The 26,276-nt window shown below is 42.5% G+C and overlaps 1 pseudogene; it reads left to right on the top strand.

Annotated features, from left to right (window-relative positions):
* The first annotated feature begins 861 nt into the window (after positions 1 to 861).
* On the top strand, positions 862 to 16,305 carry LOC146571318 (E3 ISG15--protein ligase HERC5-like; annotated as a pseudogene).
* The last annotated feature ends 9,971 nt before the right edge of the window (positions 16,306 to 26,276 follow it).

The raw sequence follows: 26,276 nt of genomic DNA, 5'->3' as shown, positions 1-26,276 counted from the left end.
TTTTATTGGAAATATAATTCAGCACTACTGAGCTGTTTGTAACTCTCTCAGTTACAAACTGAACCTGTTTTGTAGACATATAAATTACTTTTCTTTTCTTTTTTTTGCCTGTCCTGTTTGGATCTTCAGCCATCAGAATTGTTGTCTGAAGGCCAAGAAAGATGCCAAGTGGATTTAGTTTACCAAGTGGATCATCATGGCCTTGCCATATTGGTCCATTTGATTGCCCTTTATTATAATTATGTATTTATTTTATTTTCGTTTTTTAAAGATGGGACAGACATGACTGGGGGAGAGGGAGAGAAAGAAAAATAGAGGGGAGAAGAGATGGTGAGAAAGGGGGGAAGAAAAAAACGAAAAACAAACAAAACACCTGGATCACCTGTATGGAGATAAAAAACCAGTAGAGAAAACAAACAACAAAGAGCAACATAATAAAAACAACACAATCACAATAAACTAGCTAACAGTAGATACTAAATATTACATGTTATTGTTTTTTGTTTTGTTTTTTTTTTTTTCTTTTTTAATTTCACCTGTTGAGAATGAAAAAAGAAAACAAGCAGAAGAAAACGAGAGCAATAGAACAAACAACATCACGATGATATATGGGAATATAACTGTAAATACTAAATATTAAACATTATTGTGCAGCACATAAGATCGACAGTGCACAGTGTGCTTTGAGGTAGGAGCCAAAAAGGGAGTAGTTTGTGTGTGTGAGCACCTGTGTGTACACTGTGAACATGAACGCACTAGTTGACTCCAGTTATTTATACTGAGGTTTCTTTTATTTGTCTGTTTTTTAATAAGAAGAAATTCCAGTAATTTCATACTATCATTGTTCATTTTGCATTAATTATGAAAGTGCCTTTTTGTTTCTTATTCTTTGGCTTCTGATTGCTTTTCCACAAACTCCTGAGATAACTATATGTACATGGCAAAAATTTAATATGGACTGTTGTCTGGTTCTCAGGACGGTGCAGTGTTTACATTTGGCTCTGGTCAATATGGACAGCTTGGCCACAACTCGTTACAAAATGAACAGTGTCCTCGGCTTGTTGCAGAGCTCTGGGGGGCAAAGGTCACAAAGGTTGCATGTGGGAGGTAACATTTAATTATAATTATATCATAAATACTGTAATTGAAAAAGAAAAGCGTTTACTGCTGAGCGAACAGGAAACTTCAACTTCTGTCTTATATCTTCAGAGTGATCATACTGAGGTCCACCAACAACACAGATGTTTAAAATGTTTTACATTGTGGACTGTCCTTTTCATGCACTCTTTTCTCAATCAGCTGTCACACACTGGTACTGACAGAATCCAAGAAGGTGTACTCGTTTGGGTGTAATGAACAAGGGCAGCTGGGATGTGGAGACGAGACTCAGGCATCAGTGCCACTACCTGTGCAACTGCCACATGGTAAATACATTTATCTGAACAGAAGAGTCGATTCAATTTACAATTTCACAAAAATAACAGTAACAATTAAATAATTTTATTATTAGAGTAATAATTAAGGTGTGTCACATCCAACTGTATAGATAGAGGTTATAAACCTGACAAAGACACACACATATATTCACTATGCAGCAATAAAAAGTGCTACTCAGAGGTACTGCGTCTTCTGACACCAGTGAGGAGCTGCACTGTTGGGCTTTGCACTTGCTGCAGGTGTAACACAGATGAGCCAATAGCCCAATAGATAATTGGGTAAAGCTTTAGTTTAAAATAATTAGTAATTCTGACTATAAGGGCTTGAATATAATCATAGACAAAATGTTTGGCCACGCATCAAATACTGGAAAACTTAAAATAATCTAAAAATAAATGTCATGAACTCACGGCAGGTTTTAGGTTTTCTGCTGTATGTTTTTAAAGTGCTGATAAAAAAAAATAATTTAAGCAAATAAAACTGGACCTGAATTTGATCCAAATAACCGAGTTAACCACAGTTAACAACAAAAAGGTTTATTGCCTAAATGTCACAAATTAAGCCCACTGTAAGAGCAAGTCGCTATATCTTATATTTCTTTCTGGAACTGAAAAACCATCCCATACAGTACAGTTCACTCTTAGGTAGATAATTTCTCATCTGTTTTTATTCTAGACATTTCTAACATCTATGCAGGAGGAAACACTTCATTTGCAACATGCACGCCTAATGAGGTACCAGCACAAATGCATACATTGCAGTAAGGATACCTGTGGGAGGATGTAAACATGGCTTTACCAGTTATATCTACTTGTGAGGTCATGTGTCTAAACCAAACATGAACCTTTGCTTCTTTCACAGGGCGCTGATCATGAGTCAGGCAGTGGCACAAAGAACAAGGTGACAGAACACTCTATTGATAACATGATTGACAAATGGGTCTCTGCATACAATCCAAAGCTGTGGAAAAATCTAAAAGAGTAAGTCTAACACAAAAGCAGCTGTTATTGTTGTTGTATGTAACTGGTTTGCTGCACAGCATGTACACTGTAGTCTTAGTGTTACTGACTAACCTCATGAACTCTTCACAGGGAAATTCACAGGATGCTCACATCTCCATCCTGTATGAATCAAAGCTTTCTTGACAGGAGGTAAGAACACCATTTATGAGCATGATCACGACTTCTTTATATCTGTTGAATTTAACATTTGAATATACACATTTGTCATTTTCTTCATGTCAGCAAAGATAAACATTTCCAAACTTCACCAAAGTACTCCGGTTTGGACTTGTCACTTGCACGGTGAAGTTTTGAGAAGCTGATGATTCGAGATGTTGTTTTTGCAGAGGTATTGAACTGGAATGTGACTAACACACGTTTGTAACCTGATGAGTAATTAACTAAAAAAGTAAGAAGTGGACTTTAATTAAACCTTTAATTAATAATAAGTTGCATCAACAGGCTGAGACTGCTGTTCTGCAGCTGCTTTCATCTGTTGATATGAACCCTGTGGGAGTGGAAGGATTGAGGATCTTCCTGCTTCTCAATGAACGTCTGCATGCATGCATAGAGAAATGCAGATGGCAACAGAGCAAAAAGCTTGCTGATGCAGTCGCTGCTACCATTTAGGCAGACTTTAAGAACTTTAAAACCTTCAGCACGTCTATTAAAAGTGTATTTATTGGATTAGTATATACTGTTTAAATGCATCAATGTATTAAATGATAGCATTTTATTCTAACAAACACTCTAGACTTCTTAAACCATGATATCAGCCAGTGAAGAGCTGACTGTAACTTTGTCATCCTCAGGGGAATGGTGGTCCTCACTGTCACCCTCCGACACGATCAGATATGTTCAGGTGTGAAAGACGGCCCTCTCGTGGATCCCAATCTTTAAGTCTGCTTCTTGCAACGCTCAAGCCAGAAACGTACTGCTAATCCTCCAGCATATGTACTATGTCAGTATCAGAAATGATCAAAAATTAATTAAATGTATTACTGCTCAGCTTTTCAACAAAAAAAAGTTGGATTTTCACACAGCCAGTATAACAAATACTACCACTTCTTGTTTTAAGACCAATGAGATAAACAAGAAAATCCCAGAAACAACTTTTTGCCTCGAGCTTAGCCAGATGTTTCTAAAGGAGGATCTCAAACGTTGGCGAACAAAGTCAAAACTCAAGGTGAGGTCAGCTGACAACAAGTACTTTGAACCTGCTAAGATGGCAGTCAACCCAGAAAATGACTCATTCATGTTAACACACTGTTAAGCTCACTAACTGTTTATGTGGGTTGTTTCTTTGTTTTTCCAGAATGCAGATGATCTGCCTGTGATTCTTTGCAAGTACCCATTTGTGATGGATCTGAAATCAAAGAAGCTGGTTTTTGACATGAATTCTGCATTCACTCAGGTAACTTCACCACCCTGTTACAGGAAAACAATAGCAGAATTTGTAATTTTCCAGTCTGCATTAGTGTGTTTTAGTGATCGCACTTTAAAGCTACACTATTCAGCAGTTTTATATAACAGACAAAACAACCATCTATAAAAAACAAAGGAGTCACAACAGAAAATAAACTAACAGAATACAATCATAAATCAGCAGCTGCCCTCAGTGCTGCAGAAGATTCCAACATTTTGTTGTTTTATTTGTTTTAGTTCTCTCAGCACTCTTTTCACTCACAGTTCAGGCAGGCGTCAGTTTCAGAACCTCAGAACAGAAGCAAGAGCCAGTCTAGCTCACTTGGTTCACCAGCTGCCTTATATACATCACAATTGGAATTTAAATAGAGAATTTATTTTAAAATCATGATACTTTGTTTTGTCGTGCAGAATGAACAGCAGGCGCCTCCACAGATGCTTTTTGTTTTTCCTTACGGATGGATTCCCCAGTCAAAACCCAAATTTTTTAAACTGCAGCTGCAGCGCGCATCACTTTTCGAAAGCACCTTCAGAGAGCTGGCAGCTGCTCCTCACAGCGACTTCAAGAAGCCACCTTGTGGTGAATATTTGATTGATTTTCCCCTGATGATTAATGCATAGCCATTCTTCTGCAACTGTTCTTTCCAGAAGCATCTCTAATATTTCTATTTCTCAGGTCCATTTTGATGAGGACCCAAACACCAAAGATGTCTACAAACGAGACCTTTTTCACCACCTGTTTCTTAAAATGGTGTCAGAAGAATCTGGGATTGTTCATGCTCAATGACTCCAAAACCCTGGCATGGTTTCCCTCCAATGTAAGACTTTAAAACTGAGCCCACCAACTGTATAAAATTGGTTAAAGGATTGAAATTTTAACGATAAGCAATAATAGAACCAAAGTGAACTTTTATTAATGCAGGCAACAGAGGAGAGCAAGAGAAACTTCTTCCTGTTTGGACTACTGTGTGGCTTGGCCTTGTACAACCAGTGTATCATACACTTACCATTCCCACTGGTTCTGTTCAAGAAGCTACTCAGTTTAGAGCCGACACTGGAGGATATGATGGAGTTCAGCCCGACTGTAGGACGGTAAGTATCCATTTCATTTCAGTAACACATGCTGCTGCTGGTCCCACAGCCTGGCCCCGGACAAGCAGAAGAAAATGTATGGATGGATGTATTTTAAGTTGTCGTGTGTCAAAAGTTACAGTAACTTGTGAAACTTGTAAAATGTACATAGTCGAACTTCTTTTAATACAACTTTTTGTTTTAATTTCTTTAAAGGACTCTGCAGACCATCTTAAACTATGAAGATGATGTTCTGGATAATCTCTACATGGACTTTTGGGTATGTGTTTTACTATAGAAGATGATCAGTAATCTGTCTCATTCTCAGGTTTTGCAGCTAAACTCATCTGATTTATAACTAATTTACAGATAAACTGGGATGGAATAGATGTTGACCTGGATCCTCAAACTCCTGGAAAGCCACTGACAAGTCAAAATAAGTAAGCATATAAAACATGACGTGCTTGTGAGGTTCCTCTGCAGCACCTTTGTCTCGGTGAAATATTTGCTGATTTAAAAATTTCCCTCCTAAACAGGAAGGAGTTTGTGGAGGCCTATGTGAATGGTAATCCCCGAACCAAATGGTGGACACCAGAGGTGAAGGGAGCCACCAAGCTGAAGAAGGAGTCCTATCGGGCTTGGTTAGCCTGTGGGACTCCGGAGGCAGCCGACAGGTATCGACAGGCCAAGCGGAATGCGGCTCGGGCAGTGGCTGAAGCAAAAACTCGGGTGTGGGAGGAGTTCGGAGAGGCCATGGAAAAAGACTTTCGGACTGCCTCGAAGAAATTCTGGCAAACCGTCAGGCGTCTCGGGAGGGGAAAGCGGTGCTCTACCTGCACTGTGTATAGTGCTGGCGGAGCGCTGCTGACGTCGACTGAGAAAATTGTCAGGCGGTGGAAGGACCTCGAGGACTTCGAGGACCTCCTTAATCCCACTGACGCGTCTTCCGAGGAGGAAGCAGAGTCTGGGGATGAGGGGAATGACCCGCCAATCTCCGGGGGCGAGGTCACTGAGGCAGTTAAACAACTCCTTGGTGGCAGAGCCCCTGGTGTTGATGAGGTCCGCCCTGAGTTCCTGAAGGCTCTGGACGTTGTAGGGCTGTCCTGGTTGACACGCCTCTGCAATGTTGCGTGGAGATCAGGGGCAGTACCTGTGGACTGGCAGACCGGGGTGGTGGTCCCCATCTTTAAGAAGGGGGACCGGAGGGTGTGTTCCAACTACAGGGGGATCACACTCCTCAGCCTCCCTGGGAAAGTCTATGCCAGGGTGCTGGAAAGGAGAGTTCGTCCGTTAGTCGAACCTCGGATACAGGAGGAACAATGCGGTTTTCGTCCTGGTCGCGGAACACTGGACCAGCTCTTTATCCTCTCCAGGATACTTGAGGGTGGGGTGCATGGGAGTTTGCCCAACCAGTCTACATGTGTTTTGTGGACTTGGAGAAGGCATTCGACCGTGTCCCTCGGGGTGTCCTGAGGGAGGTGTTGCGGGAATATGGGGTGTCTGGCCCATTGCTACGGGCCATTCGATCCCTATACAACCGTTGCAAGAGCTTGGTTCGCATTGCCGGCAATAAGTCGGACTTGTTCCCGGTGGGTGATGGGCTCCGCCAGGGCTGCCCTTTGTCTCCGGTTCTGTTCATAATTTTTATGGACAGGATTTCTAGGCGCAGACAAGTGGCGGAAGGCTTTCGCTTTGGTGGCCTCAGAATCTCATCTCTGATTTTTGCGGATGATGTGGTTCTGTTGGCTTCACCGGGTGAGGGCCTCCAGCTCACACTGGAACGGTTCGCAGCCGAGTGTGAAGCAGCGGGAATGAGGATCAGCACCTCCAAATCTGAGGCCATGGTTCTCAGCCAGAAAAGGGTGGAGTGCCCACTCCGGGTCGGGGATGAGTTCCTGCCCCAAGTGGAGGAGTTCAAGTATCTCGGGGTCTTGTTTGTGAGTGATGGGAGAAGGGAGCCGGAGATCGACAGACGGATTGGGGCTGCAGCTGCAGTAATGCAGACGCTGCACCGGTCCGTCGTGGTGAAGAGGGAGCTGAGTGTAAAAGCAAAGCTCTCAATTTACCGGTCGATCTACGTCCCTACCCTCACCTATGGCCACGAGCTGTGGGTAGTGACCAAAAGAACGAGATCGCGGATACAAGCGGCAGAAATGAGCTTCCTCTGAAGGGTGGCTGGCCTCTCCCTTAGAGATAGGGTGAGAAGTTTGGCCATCCAGGAGGAGCTCAGAGTAGAGCAGCTGCTGCTCCACATCGAAAGGAGCCAGTTGAGGTGGTTCGGGCATCTGACAAGCATGGGCCCTCCTGGGTGAGGTGTTCCAGGCATGCCCCATTTAAGTTAAAAACAGGCGATTCACAAAAATTGCGGAAAAATCTTCACCTGTAAACTGTAAATTGCGAATTCTAGAGCCCCGGGGCAGACCCAGGACACGCTGGAGAGATTATATCTCTCGGCTGGCCTGGGAACGCCTTGGAGTTCCCCCGGATAAGCTGGAGGAGGTGGCTGGGGAGAGGGAGGTCTGGGCCTCTTTGCTTAGACTGCTGCCCCCGCGACCCGGCCTCGGATAAAGCGGATGAAGATGGATGGATGGAAATGAAAGATTCTTCATAGCCTCGTTAAGCCTTTAAAAAAAAGCCCTAATTCTGTTTTTATTATGCTTGTTCAAAGTACAAAAACGTATGCCAAGGAAAGTGGGCCAAAATTCCTCCCAAAGCTATGTAAAGATTCATTACCAGTTATTACAAACACTTGACTGCAGTTCTTGCTGCCAGGATGCTTCCACCAGTTAATACATTTAGAGGTCAATTGCTTTTTCACATAGGGCCAGCTAGGCTTGAATATTTTTTTCCCTTAATGAATGAAATTATAAATTAACAATTGTGTTTTGTATTTACTTTTTACACATAAATGTGACAAATATGCAAAAATACTTTTTCCTGTGATGTGATGATGATAAGATGTATGTAAAAGTTTTCAAAAAAAATAAGATAAGTAAAATTATATTTTCTTTCCATTGTTGTTCTTCAGGGTTCCTGACTGGTTACAGGAGAGCTCCTATTTTTGTCATTGACCAGGTCAAGATGAAGGTTTTTGCTATTCAGAGCGGCACCTGTGATCAGCACTTCCCTGAGTCAGAGACATGTCACTCTAATCTGTATCTGCCTTTTTACTCAACTAAGGAGATCATGTGAGACAGACTGACAGAGGCCCTGCTAGCAGATACAGAATTCACACTGTGATGGTGGATCGTATGCAGCTCTAAAGGAGCGTGCACTGTGTCTGAGCCGAGGAGGAGGGATGAGATTTATTTTTACTCTTGGAACTCATCTTTTTATTTCCTGTGGTACCTCAGGATAATTTACACTGTATTACAATAATATTACACTATAGCAAATGCAAAAAATTCAACATCCCCACATAAGACAGCTGTGTAACAGCATCAGCATCATGAGGCACTTTAGAATTATCTGACTTTTCTTAATATGTCATAATTTATCCAATAATTTAAGTTACTGCTGCATTATAATTCTTATGAATCAAATCTAATTTTTATGCTCAGACAAACATGAACAGGAGAATGTATTGCTTTATAACTACTATATTGCTATAAACATCTGACTATGTAATACAATCCAATAGAGCACTTCTGTATTATTTATCACTTTATTCTTTGTGTTTTGTTTAATTCTGGTGGGGTTGAATTATTTCCAATAACAAATCTTTAACATATGTAACATTGGTTATTTGTTGGAACAATAAAAATGTGTATTTTACACTAAACATTGCTTACCTGGTGTCAGTAAATCCCTAATTACTGCAGTCTGAGGTTTCCTTAACACGATTTGAAGAAGCAAGAGTACAGTAGTACAATAGAGTCACAAGTGATGAAAGCTGGGACATATATTTGAAAAAAAAGATTTCATGCTATAGATAATAACAAGTCATAACTTATTATGATCTAATCTAATAACTCTACATCAGCCTACAAAGGCAGCTGATCTGTAAAGTCAGCTTACAGAAATATATAACTGCATATCATCTACAAAGAAACAAAGCTTTATTACATAAACTCTTTTGTGGCCAATGTGAAGCATCTAACAGAAAGAGGTCAAATGCATATCCTTGAAGCACACCACTAATTTTCAGGTTTCTACACAATGAATTACCATGGGCCAAGTAACCACAGTAAAATATCAGTGGCAGAGATATAAAGCGACCACTCTTTAAACAAAATGGAACAGAACAGTTCATGATTTGACCAAAGTGTGGATGTAAATCACTACTTTTATCTTCCAAACAGGAAGGAGTTTGTGGATGCCTACGTGAATCATGCCTTCAACACATCAGTGGAGAATGTGTTTCAGGAGTTCAAGAGAGGCTTCTTCCTGGTGTGTGAGCAGGATTTGGTGAAACTCTTCAGGCCAAAGGAGCTGCAAGAGGTGATGGTGGGCAAAGACTTCAGTGACTGGGAAAAGCTGAAACAGATAAACAGCTGTTAGTGATACAAAGATGTAATTTGTCTGCAATTCTTTTATCACATCCCATTATTGTGAATGAGTTATCTTTGGTATATCTAACTGTACAAAAGGCCCCGTAGTTATGGTTTTATTCTGTTCAGTTGTTAGTTCACCTGTAGTTTTTAGAGTGGCCAGTAGAGGTCACCCCACCGCTTTGTATGAGAGACTATGTCCAGGGAGAAACGTGGGCAAAGCACCTGAGCTTTTCTGCTCCAGATTACCGGCAGAGAATTGGTTATTCCGTGAGAAGTGTGCATTAATGAGCAACAGACCACACACACACACACACACCCATGCCCACGCACCTAAACCTGTATGCAATACCTGCTCCTCTGACAATCCCTGTTACCTTCAACTGTGTGAAGTCAATACAAGAATCTGCACTATCCTCGGTGTCTTCATTGTCTCCCTTCTGAACATTCATCCGGGCCTTGAGCAGCGTTCTGGCCGACACTCCGGGGAGTGGTAGCTGCAAACCTGAACAAGCACCTTACAGTCCTTCCAGTACAAGCTATGTACCCAACATTAATGGTCCTTCGAGCCGGATATAAGCTGCTTCTACCCTAACAAGATGGATGATATTCAGAACTTCTCAGCTCTTGGTGCGCGCCCACGGCGTAATGTACGTCGTCCCCTCCGCTATGAAGCTTATGAGACTGACTTCCCCGGGCTTGGTGCAGGTTACCAGGAGGAAAGTGGGACAGGAGGCGACAACCGTTCTTCCCACCATCCTCCGTCTGATCCCTCTGATGACGGCTCACACGGCCATGTCACACCATTGAGAGCAGAGTTAGAAGATATACAGCGTGAAAGGTTCCTGTTCCAGCAGTCGCATGACGAGATGAGAGCCGGGCTGGCTAATTTCCAGGCCCTTCATGCTAGTTTGCTGCAGTTGCTGGACCGTGCAGAGAGTCTGCAGCTCAGTCCACCGCCCAGAGCCCCTGCTGTTCATCTCCAGCCACCCCCTGCTGAAGAGGAAGAGGACTGGCCTCCACCACCTCCTCCTGTTGTGTTCAAGGAGGAGTCTGTCTCCAGCCAGGGTCCAGTTGCGGACCGCATCGATACGATGCTGAAAGAGCTCCAGGATCTGAAGAGGGAGTCTATGGCTGCACAGGAGAGTCAGATCATCCCCCCACATGAATCTAGGCCAGGGTTCACTTCTCCTCAGCCAAGGATCACCTACCCTCCAGCGCCGCCTCCGAGAGCACACCCCCCTCCATTGCAACCACTGCCAACTCCACCCCCGTCCTCATCTACTCCTTTCTTGACCTACAGGGGGCCTTGTCCAAGCATTCCCAAGCTCTCACGCCGTGATCCTGGGGAATTTGCTCGTCTAAAGATGGCGCTAGAGAACTTATTGCCCCCGGAGAGTTCAGAGCTCTTCAGGTACCAAGTCTTGTTAGATCACCTACACCTGGAGGAAGCAAAGTTGATAGCGGACGCTTACCTCCATTCTGCCACGCCCTTCAGTGACACTATGAACGCTCTTAACGACAGGCTTGGGCAGCCCCACCAGCTTGCCCTGAGAAGAATTGCTGCTGTCATGGACTCACCTGACATCCGCCGAGGGGATGCAGCCGCATTTGAGCGATTCTCTCTCCACATCCAGTCGCTCGTGGGCATGCTGAAGACTTTAGGCCCTGATGGGGAGGTCGAACTCCAGTGTGGCTCCCATGTGGCTCGACTCCTTAGTAAGCTTCCTTCAGAGCAAAGAGCTGATTTCCGTCGGTGCATGTATAACCATTCTGGTCAGGCTTACACCCTGGATGACCTGGCTACCTGGTTAAAGTACGAATCCTGGTGTCAGGACTATGACGGCCTGCCCACTCCAGCGATCACCAGAGAGAAGCCTGATGTCAGACCAAGCAGACGCTCTGTTGCGGTTCTTCACAGTGGAGAGAGCTCACCCAGGTCACTAGGTACCACTCCAAACAAAGCTAGGCAGCCACCCTACTGCGCCTTTTGCGATAACCGTGCCCATCACCTGAGTCAGTGTCAGGAGGTCATCAAGCTGAGTCGCGAACAACTCACAGACTGGATAAAGACTAACAAGAGGTGCTGGCGTTGCGCACGCTCCCATCAGGCAGCACAGTGTACCCTCAAGAAACCCTGCAGCCTGTGTCAGGGTCGTCATCTGCAGGTCCTTCACGACGTGAATTCGAAGTCCTTGAAGCCACATGGCCCAGTGTCTGCTCCCCCACGAGAAGGTGAGAATCCTACGGGCGTCCTGTACCTCGATCGTCCTACAGAGAGCGGCCAAGTCCTGTTAAAGGTTGTCCCAGTCATCCTTCACCATAATGGCAAGACTTTGAGCACTCACGCAGTTTTGGATGATGGGTCAGAGAGGACTATGCTGCTACCCACCGCTGCCCAGAAGCTTGACCTTCAAGGCATCCCAGAGACACTTCCATTGCGCACTATCAAGCAAGATGTGCAAACTCTGCATGGATCATGTGTCTCATTTGAGATCTCCCCTGGTGGCAAACCTAAGCTGAAGTACAAAGTCCGCAACGCCTTCACCACCACCCGTATCGACCTAGCCGAGCACAGCTACCCAGTGGAGTCCTTGCAGCGGAAGTACAGACACCTCCGAGGCCTGCCTCTCCAGTCCTTCAAGAAGGTCAAACCTCTCCTTCTTATTGGCAGTGACCACCCACAGCTCATCACTCCAACTGAAGCTGTCCGTCTTGGTCCACCGGGTGGTCCTGCTGCTATGCGCACCAGGTTAGGGTGGACACTACAGGGTCCCTCCAGCCTTATAGGTTCCTCTTCGCTGCCACAACAGTGCCTCTTCACGACTGCCCTTCCTCCCCAGGTGAGTGAGCTACTCAAACATGTAGAGAAGTTATGGCAGGTAGATGTTGTCCCGGTGCCAGAAGGCAAGGTGGTTACCCGTTCAAGAGAAGATAACTATGCAGTTAGCCTGCTAGAGCAGAAGACAGTTCGTGTAGATGACGAGGGCATCCAACGCTATGCCACCCCCCTCCTTCGCCGCGGGAACATGCCACACCTTAAAGCTAGCCCTAACGCTGTCGTTCCCAGTTTGAGAAGTGTGGAGAGAAGGCACCAGAAAGATCCAGAACGAGCTAAGATCTACCGGGCGGAGATAGAGAAGTTGGTCCAGGCCGGTTCGGTGGTTAAGGTGTCCCCCTCTGAGGTTGCTCAAGCAGATGAGTCATGGTACATCCCTCACCACCTTGTTAGCCACAATGGCAAAGATCGCCTTGTGTTTAACTGTTCGTTCCAGTTCCAAGGCCAAGCCCTCAACGAACATCTTCTACCTGGGCCTACCCTGAGCGCATCACTCCTTGGTGTCCTCCTTCGCTTTCGAGAGCATGCCGTAGCCATTAGTGGTGACATTAAAGGTATGTTCCACCAGATTTGCCTTCTTCCCGAGGATCGTTCCCTCCTGCGGTTTGTGTGGCGGGATCTGCACCCCGAGGAACCGGTGGCCATTTATGAATGGCAGGTCCTCCCCTTCGGTACAACCTGCAGCCCATGCTGTGCAACCTTCGCTCTGCAGCGCCACGCCAGGGACCACACGGAAGGAGATGATCCGCTACGTCACTCTGTGGGACAGTGCTTCTATGTTGATAACCTTCTCCAGAGCGTGCCAACCCCTGAAGAAGCCCGGGACCTAGTGGACAGGCTAAGAGCCCTTCTGTCTTCTGCTGGATTTGTCCTTCGCCAGTGGGCCAGTAATGAACCCAGCACCATTGGCCACCTACCTGAAGACCTCAGATCCACAAGTGCAGAACTTTGGCTCACTCAAGACAAATCAGACACCTCTGAGCCAACTCTGGGCCTTAGCTGGCACTTCCCCATGGACACCTTGGGTTACAGACACCGCAAAATCAGTTATGGCGCCCCCACCATGCGGAATATTTATAAAGTTCTCGCAAGCCAATACGACCCACTTGGCTTTATCCTACCGTACACCACCCGAGCCAAGATGCTGGTGAGGCGCCTTTGGGATCAACAGAGGGGATGGGATGACCCGCAGCTTCCACCAGAACTACTCCAGCAGTGGAAAACCTGGGAAGAGGAATTGCTGTTCCTTGCACAAGTCCTGCTTCCTCGCCCGTATCTCCCAAAGCACATCATGGAGGCAGTTAGTGAGAGAGAGATTCTCATATTCTGTGATGCATCAGAGCAGGCTTATGGCGCAGTGGCCTACATGAGAACAGTGACAGGTGATGGCAGCTCACATCTAGCCTTCCTGATGGCTCGCTCCCGTGTTGCCCCTAAACGCATTCTCTCCATGCCTAGACTTGAGCTGTGTGGTGCCCTCTCCGGAGCTCATCTTTCCCGTCTCCTGAGAAATGAGCTCACTCTGGACATAAAGAGAATAGTGCTGTGGTCTGACTCCACAACTGTACTCACCTGGTTGAGGTCCCAGTCATGCCACTTCAAGGTCTTCGTCGGCACCCGCGTGGCTGAGATCCAGGAATTAACTCACTCGCACACCTGGCGCTATGTGGACTCAGCCCAGAACCCCGCAGATGATATAACCCGGGGGAAGTCCCTTCTCGAGCTGACCAGACCCAATAGATGGAGTCAAGGGCCTCCTTTCCTGCTCCTAGGTCCAGAACAGTGGCCTCCAGAGCCAAGTGGCACCCTGGCTGAGCCTCCAGGCCCATCTGAGCTCCGTAAAGAGACCTTTTGTGGATTTTCTACCACCTTCGACCCCGCCACCTCGAACTTCAGCAAATATGACACCTGGACACAGCTGCTGGAAGCTGCTATTACGCAGTTGCATGGGGCGGCCAAAGGCGGTGGAACTTCATCGGCTTATGACTATGTTCGAGCAGAGATGAACGTCCTGAGAGAAGCTCAACAGGAGAGCTTCCCTGAGGAGTATCGACTTCTTAAGCAGGGGAAATCCATCAGTCGCAGCAGTCGTCTCCTCGCACTATCCCCTGAGTTCGACCACGAGAATGAGGTCATCCGTGTAGGTGGACGTCTTCGCCGCTCTGAAGATCTCGCCTTTACCAGCTCCCATCCTTTAGTTTTGGATCCGACACATCCAGTCACCCGCCTGTTCATCCAGGACGTCGACAGTCGCCTGCGCCATCCAGGGCCAGAGAGGGTCTTCGCAGAGATTCGGCGCACTCATTGGATCCTGAGAGGCCGGGAAGCAGTTAGGCGTTTTCAAAGGACCTGTCTTGAGTGCCGCAGATGGAGAGCCCGACCAACTGTTCCCAAGATGGCGGACCTGCCAGTTGCGCGCCTCCGCCTTTACAAACCTGCCTTTTATTCGACAGGCGTGGACTGTTTTGGACCCTTTGAGGTCAAAATCGGGCGCCGTGTGGAGAAGAGGTGGGGCATCATCTTTAAGTGCCTAACTATCAGAGCGGTCCACCTTGATGTCCTAACCTCCATCGATACAGATGCCTTCCTAATGGCACTTCGCCGTTTCATTGCCAGGAGAGGAACTCCAGCTGAGCTGTACTCAGACCAAGGGACCAACTTCCGTGGGGGAGAAAGGGAACTCCAAGCAGCTTTTGCAGCCATGACCTCTGACCTGCAGAAGCTCCGGCTCCCGATAAGATCGTCTTCCACTTCAATCCACCAGTGGCTCCTCATTTCGGGGGAGTGTGGGAGCGGGAGATTAGGTCTGTCAAGACGGCACTCTACACTACAGTAGGATCCCAACTCCTTCAAGAAGAGGTCCTCCGCACGGTCCTTGTGGAGGTGGAGGGCATCTTGAACTCCAAACCACTAGGTTATGTCCCGTCTGACATCAGTGATCCTGATCCAGTGACCCCCAACTGCTTTCTGATGGGGCGGCCTGACGGAGCACTTCCTCAAGTGGCTTACCCCAGAGAAGAGCTCCTGAGTCGCCGGAGGTGGAAGCACTCCCAGGTGCTGGCTGACCACTTCTGGTCTCGATTCATCCGGCTGTACCTTCCAAGCCTGCAGCTTCGGCAGAAATGGCGGTCATCCCCCGCAGATGTCACAGAAGGTTCAGTGGTGATGATCGTAGATCCTCAGCTGCCTCGTGCTTCCTGGCTCGTGGGCTGCATCTCCAAAGTCCACCCCAGTCCCGACGGGCACATCAGGTCTGCTGACATCAAGGTGAAGGACCGGACCTTCACCCGACCTGTGGCGAGGCTGGTGGTGCTGCCTGCCCTCCCGGACGAAGACAAAGGACAATCACCGTGACTTTGTTTGTAAAATTGCCTTTTGTTGTGAGCAAATGTACTTCATACATTTGAGGGCGGCTGTACAAAAGGCCCCGTAGTTATGGTTTTATTCTGTTCAGTTGTTAGTTCACCTGTAGTTTTTAGAGTGGCCAGTAGAGGTCACCCCACCGCTTTGTATGAGAGACTATGTCCAGGGAGAAACGTGGGCAAAGCACCTGAGCTTTTCTGCTCCAGATTACCGGCAGAGAATTGGTTATTCCGTGAGAAGTGTGCATTAATGAGCAACAGACCACACACACACACACACACACACACACACACCCATGCCCACGTACCTAAACCTGTATGCAATACCTGCTCCTCTGACAATCCCTGTTACCTTCAACTGTGTGAAGTCAATACAAGAGTCTGCACTATCCTCGGTGTCTTCATTGTCTCCCTTCTGAACATTCATCCGGGCCTTGAGCAGTGTTCTGGCCGACACTCCGGGGAGTGGTAGCTGCAAACCTGAACAAGCACCTTACAGTCCTTCCAGTACAAGCTATCTACCCAACACTAACAGTCTCTTTCACTATGATTAGAACACACATTATGAAGGTGAATAAAGCGCAGACCATCTCACCATACAGATGTTTTGGGAGGTCTTTGATGAACTGACTAAGAACAAGAAGAAAGCTTTCCTTTGTAAGGACTGTATTTCATGTTAACGTGTAAAACAATAAGTGCGAATGTTATTCTTCAGTATGTCCCAAGAGTCACAACAAAGCAACGAATCACAGGAAGTTAATAAAGTAAAATATTGGGGTTTTATGACCTGAGTTTGATGGAAAAAGCATTTGACCAACAGCTGAGATGGTTGAGCACTAATGCCTGAATTGACAGACTGATTTCAGATGTTGTGCACAAAAATTATATATAATAATTATATAATAAATAAGTATGTATCCAGTAAGTATAAAATCCACAAAGCTGCACAACATGGGGTGGTTCATTTCCAAACACAAGTCCAACGTCAGTTTCACACTTTTTTATTATTAGAAATAATTGAATTGTTACATGTTTAAATTTACACAAAATACCAGAAATCTACACTGTCATGAACACTTTTTTCACCAACATCTAAAAAACTATTAAAGATAAAAGGTGAGTGGATGGAACGACCACTATATTACACAGTTTAAATGTAACGTTTGAAAAGCACATGTCAACTGAAAGTGTAATGAAAGAAACAAAACCTTAAATGCATTCTTGGTGGATTTTAATTCACCCAATACGAGCAATCATCGCCAGTACGATTATTTGTGTTATTATGTACTCTGTGTGTTAATGTGTTGTATCATCTTTTTTAGGTTTCCTAGTCATTGTCAGTTATATTAAACACAAAATATAAAAAGTTTAAATCGGCCCTCATCTTCCAAGGTGGAGTGGCACCGTTCCCTCTATGGCTGCTTAAACTCTTAAAATTGTGCATTCATATCAGTGTAGACATGTGAAGAAAATACAGGCAGAACTAAGTAGATCCAGTTTTCATTCAAAAACATTGGTCCTCATTCAGTATGTGTATGGAAACGTTGTTATTCTGTGCAAACAAAAAACACGTGCACACACAAAATTACAGAAAACCTGTGCAAACTTTGTTCTTACCACTGTGTGTTTGTTAATGACTCTGGATCATGCACATACTGTCATGCTTCTACTTCTCTTTGCAAATAAGCAAGTTTACCTCAAGGTGAAGTGGAGAAAGTGATGATGGTGTAAGAGAGACGCCTGCATCGCTAAAGCAGGAAAACAGGAGGAGATATGACTAAAGAAACTGAAACAATAGTGTCACAAGTCAGTGATTCATCTGTATTTCATTACATGAATATGTTTGTGTTCTACACACAGATTTAGAACAAAGGATGAAGGTCTGGTTGTTTTAAAAACTCTTAGTAACATTATTATTATTATCATTATTGCTGTTGTAGTTATCATTTGATCATTAATTACATTTCCAAAACACCATGTAATAAAATGATTGATTGATTACAATTAACTTAAAAGAAAAGTTCTGGAAATGGCTTTAAGGCTCCTGTGCTTTCCTGGCTGGCACATCTCTGCAACATTGTGTGCAAGTCTGGCGGTGGAACACGGCACCAGCACTTTATCCTCTGAAGAACCCCGCATGTCTTGGGGTTGTTTTGTAGCATGTCTGTTCTTACAAACTGAGCATTAGTACAGATGCAGTGACAGCTTGTTTCACATTGTTAGAATGATTCTGTTCATAGAGTTTGAGCAGAATTTCTACGTACGTACAGTGATGTGAAAAACTGGTTCAGATCATTAAACAAATTTAAATATAAGACAATGATAACACAAGTGAACACAAAATGCAGTTTCTAAATCAAAGTGTTGATTATTTATGTCAAGATGCGTGGCAAGAACCGGGACCAAATGCAGGATTTGACCATCAGAGTCGGTGTGTTTATTTACAGTGAGAAATGTGAACAATCGTGAAACAGAAGGAAAGAAGTGGTTTCCATGAACGTGCTCCTGACTCCCACTCCAACACTCGAAATTTACAATTTAAGTTTGTAACAAGACAAGACAAGATCTTCTTCTTCTATAGACATGTTCCCTGTTTAATGGTGCGTTTGGCACCAAACTCAGTATTTAGATCCAGCCGTCAGTAAAAGTGTTTTCACTCACTCCCAGCAGAGGGCATGCAGACATCTCACCTCTCATCTTCATCTTCAGTTCTAAAACAAGCTGAATAAGATTGATGATGAACTGTCCTCCTGAGGTCTTGGCCTTCTCTCTGTCAGTCAGATTAATTGTGTCTATTGACAGTGATCAAATCCAGCACACCTCAGAGCTCCATTAGAGCATACAAAGACTCAATATATTTTATAGAGTCATTCAATTGTTGATCTGTCCTGTTAACATTATGGATTAACTAATCCCTCTCTCTTTCATCCTTTAATTACATTAAATGAGGGTGCTGTACATATTTTTAAACTACTATACAAATAATAAATGTCTTTGTTGCCTCTCAGTCTAAGTTTTATGATGATTTCAGGTGATTAAGTTCAGCGTTTACCCTTAATTATGTGTGACTGTCATCACATGCATCATCCACCATTCATGTCACACCCCTGGCTGAAGGGGAAAGACAGAAATGGACACCTCACTGAAAAAATGAATGTATTTAAAAAACAAAGTCAATGTCTGTAATATGTGAAGTAAATAAAATTCAAATAATCCCAAATGACCTGTAAGAATGAGCGATAGAAACCGAGGTTGCAGACGTCCATATATAGTCTCAGTTGAGTAACTAAGCATGGTGACAAATATTGCTCTAAACAAGCCAGATTTGATTGACCTGACAACATTTTTGATTTGTGCATGTAAAGAAAGTCAATTAAAATGAACAAGAAAAAAAGAAGAAAATGCCCGTGTTATGTAAGCTTTGGATGAGATGGAGATAATAGCTAACACATTAATGAGCCCACTCCTGCAGCATGATAAGTATGAAGGCTTAATTTGTTACCCAGATGATTTCAATGAGAAAAAATACATCTCAGCACAGGACACATGAAGGTGCAGCATGAGAAGAAATACAACAGGAGAAAGATGGTGCAGAGATAATCGTGGACCAAGTAAAAGAAGCAGACAGCAAACTGTGAGCAGACAAAACAAACTAAGAGCTCAAAATTGTTGCGCTGATTGAAGAAAAGTTACATTTGGTTAGTTTGGGCTCTGAAGCTCCAGCTGTGTGGTTAGTTGTTTTGAAGATGAAGATGAAATTAGTTCCAAAAAGAATTGGAGAAATATTATATGTGAAAGTGCAGAAGGCTTTAAAGATCTGGGTGGTTTATTCACAGCAGAAAAAGAAAATAGGATGATCATGACATGATAATGTGGCAAAAAAATGTCTTGTTTCCTTAATCAGCACGACAGTTTAGGTCTCAACTAAAAAAACTTGGAAATGGGTTGCCTTATGCTCAGTGTGTTAAATGTTTAGTCAGTTCTCAGCAGTCTTCCATTGTAATGGTACATTTAATTAATGTAGTTTATTTGAAGAATTGTAGGCCTTAGTGAAATGGAGACACAGCTCCTAAACTCTGAAGACAAACATAAAAAAAAGACAGCTTCTGAAGTCGTTCAATGTTGCTTAGCCCTTTGAACGACAGGAAATACAATAACAAACGTAAAAGAAATTGTAATTTAAAAATAATAATTTCATTTGGCATCTGTTGAATTTGTTGTCACAACGTCTTAAAATGGGTGGAAGTAAAGGATTTTTAAAATTTTATATCAGGAAAAAAAATTATGTTTAGACATGAAAATTCTTTCATAAATGAAGCTGATAAAAAGTTGAAGGCAGTGGCACACCCAAATGTTCACATTGTTTATGGAAAAGTGCCAACTTGGTTTAATCCGTGTGAAAAGAGAAAATGGGATGATCCACACAGTAATGAGTCCAATGTATTATTTTCTTAATCAGCAAAGTAGTTTTGGTCTGTGCTGATATCTTTGGAAAAAACTTTTGACTGATAAGTTGGGATTTAACATGATAAACTTACAGTAGATAACAAAATGTACCACTGGAAGACAGGAGACATTGTTGCTGTAAATGGGCTTTTGTACATCTGTGTTAATATTCCATTAAACCTCATTCATGATTTATGGTCAGTGTTACTATTAAGTGTTCATATTTCTTTAATTCTCTGATTAATTATGTGTTACTCAACATTAAACTAAAAATAATTGTAGTCATAGAACAAGACGTTTTTAATTGTATTTAATTTATTTATTATTAACCCTCTGGGGTCCAGGATATAATTGGCCGCTTTTGACTACTTTTGATTTTACCTCTATATTTCACCTTTAAAATATGTTTTTCTTGCCTTGTTTGGTATCATTATTTTCAGCACAACCTCAAATATCTGAAATTTGAGTTATTTTTTCATTTTGGTATACTATATTAGCACAGTTGATCTAAATTCAGACAAAAAATTCAAAATCAGAGTACAAAAAAGTTGTATTTTTTACTGTAAAACCCACAAACATGTTTAACAAATGATTTTCATAACTTGAAATGCAAATACAAATTGTACATTTCTAAAAAATTATGCACAAGTTTTGCAAACAACAAAGTTATATGGTACTATTTACCTAAAAATGCAGCCAAGGCCTCAGGCGTTTTTTATATAACCAAAATCTATTTACAGAACAATCAGGTGTGCTGCATCAAATAAGAAGGCACACAAATTATTTGTGCCAGTCCAAAAAATGTAGTTTGTGTTCAGTACAGAGGCGGAGCCAGACATTTGAAACACCCAGGGCTTAGCCCTAAAGGGTAGTATGCATGTGGGATTTTTTTTTTTTTTTTTTTGGGGGGGGGGTAGAAATGACTGAAAGATTAATAGGCTGTGTTTTGAGTTTTGTTCAAAAAAGAATGACTTCATATAGGAAAAAAATATATCACATATGCAGGACACCATAAACTAGTTTTTTAATTAAGCAGCAAGGCAGAACAAAATCAGGGCTGTATCAAGACACAGGGACTAAACCCCAATTCAACCAGACCCAGGACTGATCCGGAATTAAAATAGGACTACAACAGTTCAAAATCAGGACTACTGAGGACTTAACCAAGACAGAACAAGAATCAGAACTAGATGATAATAGAACTAAAAATCATCATAGACCTGCACTACACTTATTTTTTAATTCTACCAAAGTCCACTATTTAGATTGAGAAAAGTTTATATAATTATTTAGCCTTGTTGTGCAAACAAGCCTGCATAACTTAATAAATATAGAATTTGAAAAATAACAAACCTAAAAAGAAACACTAGGTACGAGATACATGAGTACCTATGATACGGTGATACTTTTGGTAAACAATCATTTGACTAAGGCTATGTCCACACGTACCCGTATTTTTGAAAACGCAGATTTTTCTATGCGTTTGCACCTTTCGTCCACAGGTAAACGGCGTTTTTGGTCACTGAAAACGGAGATTTTTAAAAACTCCGGCCAGTGTGGATATTTTCTAAAACTCAGTTTTTGCATTTACGTGTGGACGAGAAAAACGCAGAAAACGCAGCGTCAAAGATGTGCGCCTTTTTTGACGTCACAGTGTGCGCCACGTTATTGTTTCGGTGAAATGAATTTCTACAATACTGTTACTGTTAATTGTAGCCTCTGCAGTGTTTAAATGCTTACATATACACACACAGTTACTGTCCCTCCACACATACGACTGGGTTCTGCTTCTATGCCCCAGCTTTGTTTACTTTTTGCCACCGAGGCTTCTAGACTTTCTGATTGGCCAACATTTCTACACGGTTAGGAATCTAGCGCCATCTCCTGCTTTGGCATGTTCCTAGCAGCGTTTTCCTTCATTTCTGCCTTTATGTGTGGACGGGATTATTTTTTAAAACGAAAGATCTCCGTTTTCAAAAATACCCGGGTACGTGTGGACGTAGCCTAAGAGGTCTGTCTCACCTGCTCTCTGTTCTGTCCTCATTCTCCTCTCTCTCACTCTCTGTTCCTTTCTCTCCCTTTTTGTGCTGACAATCATCAAATATACAGTTGAAACCAGATATTTACATACTCTTCAAATAAAAACACTTTTTTAATTGTAACATCAAATCAGACTAAATGTTTATTTTTTTAGATTGATAAATATAAAAAACGTATTTGTTAACTTTAAGAGTAAAGAGAGAAATTGTCTGTATTTCTTAATTGTAAATGGCACCAAATTGTATTCAAAACTGAGCCACACTTATGGAGCTCCACAATTCTTTCCCAGGTGTTTTGGTTGATATCTCTTGATTTTCCCATTTCAGAGAAACAGGCTCTGGCTGTGTCCCAATTAAGAGACTGCACGCTTGAAGTACGCGCACTACTATGTACGGTGCGTACTATGAGGACGAGAATAACCGGACGGACCAGTTGCACGAACCAAAACATGCTAACAAGTGCACTGGGACTGGGAGACACTTCAAAGAAGTGGAAGCGGGGCGGCCAAAGAGTAAACTTTCAAAAGTAAGTTCTGAATATTATGTCACTTATTTATGTGCAAATGTTTAATAATGAAGAACATTAAAACATTACTGTTGGCCACATGCCGGCAAAGTTATGTGACATTAGCGATGTTTGTACTTTCAGCATTTACTTTGTTTTAAAGCCTTTACTTTATACGCCGTTCGATAGTTGACCTTAATCTTACAGAGAATCTGATGATTTTGTGGATAATTAAAGTCAGTCATATATCCACAAACACAACAAGCTGAAAGTCAGTGATGCTGCTCGGTTTGCAGTCCTGAATATCACTGCACAAGCAGGATTCACTGCACTGTTAATGTTAGCTATGTTATATTGCTGCCTCTGTTCAGTGGTGTCGAGCCAAACTGACTTTAACGTGTGTTTGAACGAGCTGACGGTTCACTCGTTAAGCTGAAAGAAAGATGCTTTAATCACAGGAGTCACACATGTGTCCACTGTACCATCTGGGAACTCTTCTTGTTTAGCACTTGTAATAACACAAACACTAAATCCTCCTTCTCTTGTGCTGTTTTGTAGCAGTGTGTACTCCTGAGACTGTCACCTGTCTGTCTGTCCTGCACTCTCTCTCTTTTTCTTTTTCTCTGATTGTGGAATAAAAGTATGAACATGTGTTTATAAGTTACACTTGTGTTTGAATCCTGCAGCTTATCACACATTTGATTTCCATATGTGACAACTGCAAGCAAGGGTGTAGATTTGGTTTTGGCATTGGTGGGGACGGATGATTCAACCACTGAACGCTGCCCTGTTTCCTTTTTTTTCCTTTTCGTCTTTGCTTCTTGATAAACCAAAAAAAAATGGAGACATATACTTGCCTACATATGCTATTCTACATGCTTTTAAACCATTTAAAATGACAATTCATAGTTTTATATGTGAATTATATAATGTTAAGTTTCCCGATTCTTTTGTCCCCATGATAGAACAGAGAAAACCGACTCATAGTGTGTTAAAACATTTATATTTCTTTTTATTCAATCATCTTCTGGAAGAGAGAGACCCCTGCACAACTCAAACGCCAGTTGCAAGAGCTCTAAAATTTTTAGCTCAACATGTGTCTTATGTGGTATTATTTCTGTACTTCAGACGTCACACACAGTTTCAAACATTGCTTATATGAAAAGTTCCTCCTTTCTGTGTCTTTATCTATTAATATGCCTGTGCACTAAAACTTCCTGTTTTTTAGTCTGGGTGATCACTTTGTGAGTCAAAAGTGGCCTTGCTCTACAAGCCTTCATTATTAAAGCACATAAAACAATATAATAGGAAAATAAGGATACCAAGGATATTGATTTCATGACAACAGTCATGAAAATAAAAGAATATGACCTTAAGGACTTAACAACATTACTTCAGTTATACTACACTAACATCTCTTATACATTAGCACTAAGGGAACACTGAATGACCTGGTGGTTTTTGTCCATAAAACTACTCATCTAAGATTACCACAAAGTAACAGATCTCTTAGCAAAATTATGCAACCTTTTAGGCACACTATTGCCCCTATCAAGTCAGTGATCTGGGATGTTTTACTCTAAACATGAACTACTGTTACAGCAACAGACATGGACTACTGGTGTCCCACACAACAACTCAATGTCCACTATGTGAAGGAGCCAAACACATGCCTTCTCCTCTCATTAACTGAGATAAACTGCTGGCATATTTGTTTTACATCTATACTGTCCAGTCTCTCCTGGTGGACATGGCAACACGTTATTCATGGTTACATACAATTTTAGACTGATGTGGGCCAAAGCCTGCCGGGAGTTTGCTGTTCTCCCCGGTTCAGGTATTTGAAGTTTGCACAGCTACGTTCTCGCCTAGAAAGACTAATAAGAGGGACACTGAAATTCGGGATTGTCCGAGAAAAAACGGGAGGGTTGGCATGTATTGCCTTGCATAGCCTGTAACGTTATTATGATGGACAGGTTTTATGAGTGAACTTGACTTTAAGTCACTTACAGGTTTCTTTGAAAAATAGAAAAAATAGAAATATATATATGGTGGATACAATCATGCATTCCAGATGCAAGAATCCATTTGAACTAGCCACTCAGCAGTCTAAAAGCAACACACACTTACACACCTTGGAGGGACGAGAAAGAGAAAACACACTCTGATGTAAGAAGCCAAACATAAAAACAACAGACATTGATTTTTGATCATAACAGCATTCCCCCAGGGATCAATAAAGTATTCTGATTCTGATATTAAGCATGTAAATATGTTACTTGTTTAGGAGATTACAGTGTCCAATTAACATATATTATATATGACCATGTGATAGGATGTTAGGTTGACTTTCTGACTTTACATCATGAAGTCATCGGTTTGTCTGCTTCATCTCCTCCTCTGCATGTATAAATCTTTGTTGGCAACAAATCTTATAGTGTTGAAAAGCCTGTTTGTTTACCTTGAAATGATGCCACATTTGTGTAGAAAATGCATTTGTGGGTTGAGCAGCAGTGCAACATATATGTGTGTGTGTGTGTGTGTTGTTGAACCGATTTCTTCGGCCTGGTCCCCACACAGGGACCTCCAGAATGGGGGAAAAACAATAAAACAATGCACCACATTTGATGAAGTTCAATTCTGAGACACAAGATGGCAGTAGTGAGACTGTTATGACAGTTTAAGTTCAGATTTCCACAAAATCACCACCTTGAGTGATTAATAATAGCGACTATTTCTACTACTACCACTACTACTAATAATAACAAAAAAAAAACTACTATATTGTTGTTGTTGTTGTTGTTGTTGTTGTTGTTGTTGTTGTTGCTGCTGTTGTTGTTGTTGCTGCTGCTGTTGTTGTTTTTTGCAAGTTCTTTCACATGACTCTAATTATTGTATGTATGCCTAGATGAGAAATTGAACCAGCTTTATATGCAGTATAGATTCTCAAAAAAAAAGAGGGGATTCAAGAAAGTTTTTTACAGAATAATGTTTTTAATGCTTTGTCAATGTGGTGATGAAGGAGTGTTGGAGATTTAGTGTCTCTGTCTGTTATATAACAACAATAACAAAAAAATAATGTGATTAATTAGATTAATCAACTAAAGCTATGGAATAAACACAGCAAAACTGATTTCTGATCTGATGCAAGGAAAAAATGCAAATTCTCAAATAGACATATAAACATAGAAATATGCAGCACTTGCTTTCCCCCCACTGAATGCTGCAGCTTGTCCAGGTATTTAAATTTATGGCTGTTATAGTACAACTTGAGTTCAGCTGCTCCAGATGTTAAGATCAGTGCACCTGAAAGAAACTTTTGGTGGACAACATCAGCAGATTCTACCAAGATTTGAAGTCATCTGAAGTTTGGTGCCAGATAGTCACATAAAAACATGAAGTATAGGGGTTAGAGGACAAAATGATGATTGGAGTTCATGCAAAGCAACTTTGAAGCCATGAAAGAGGTGTAAAAATACTACATTGCACTATCTGATCACCCATAATATCTGAGTGACTCTCTATTCATACACAAATGGTGTAAATCATTAATGAAGAGGCCTGGATTAGGAAAATAATTCATCAGCTGTAGAAGTCATTTTAAATGCAATGTGTTATTTAAGTTCTTCTGCATTATAATGGAATACAAAAATAAGGTAAT

The sequence above is a fragment of the Mchenga conophoros genome, linkage group LG7 (genome assembly GCF_057382185.1).
Source record: "Mchenga conophoros isolate Kocher_MC1m ecotype Shallow Benthic linkage group LG7, M_conophoros_male_GT1.1, whole genome shotgun sequence".
Classification (NCBI taxonomy): domain Eukaryota; kingdom Metazoa; phylum Chordata; class Actinopteri; order Cichliformes; family Cichlidae; genus Mchenga; species Mchenga conophoros.
Note: the sequence above shows the minus strand (reverse complement) of the source record. Positions and strands in the feature narration are given on the sequence as shown.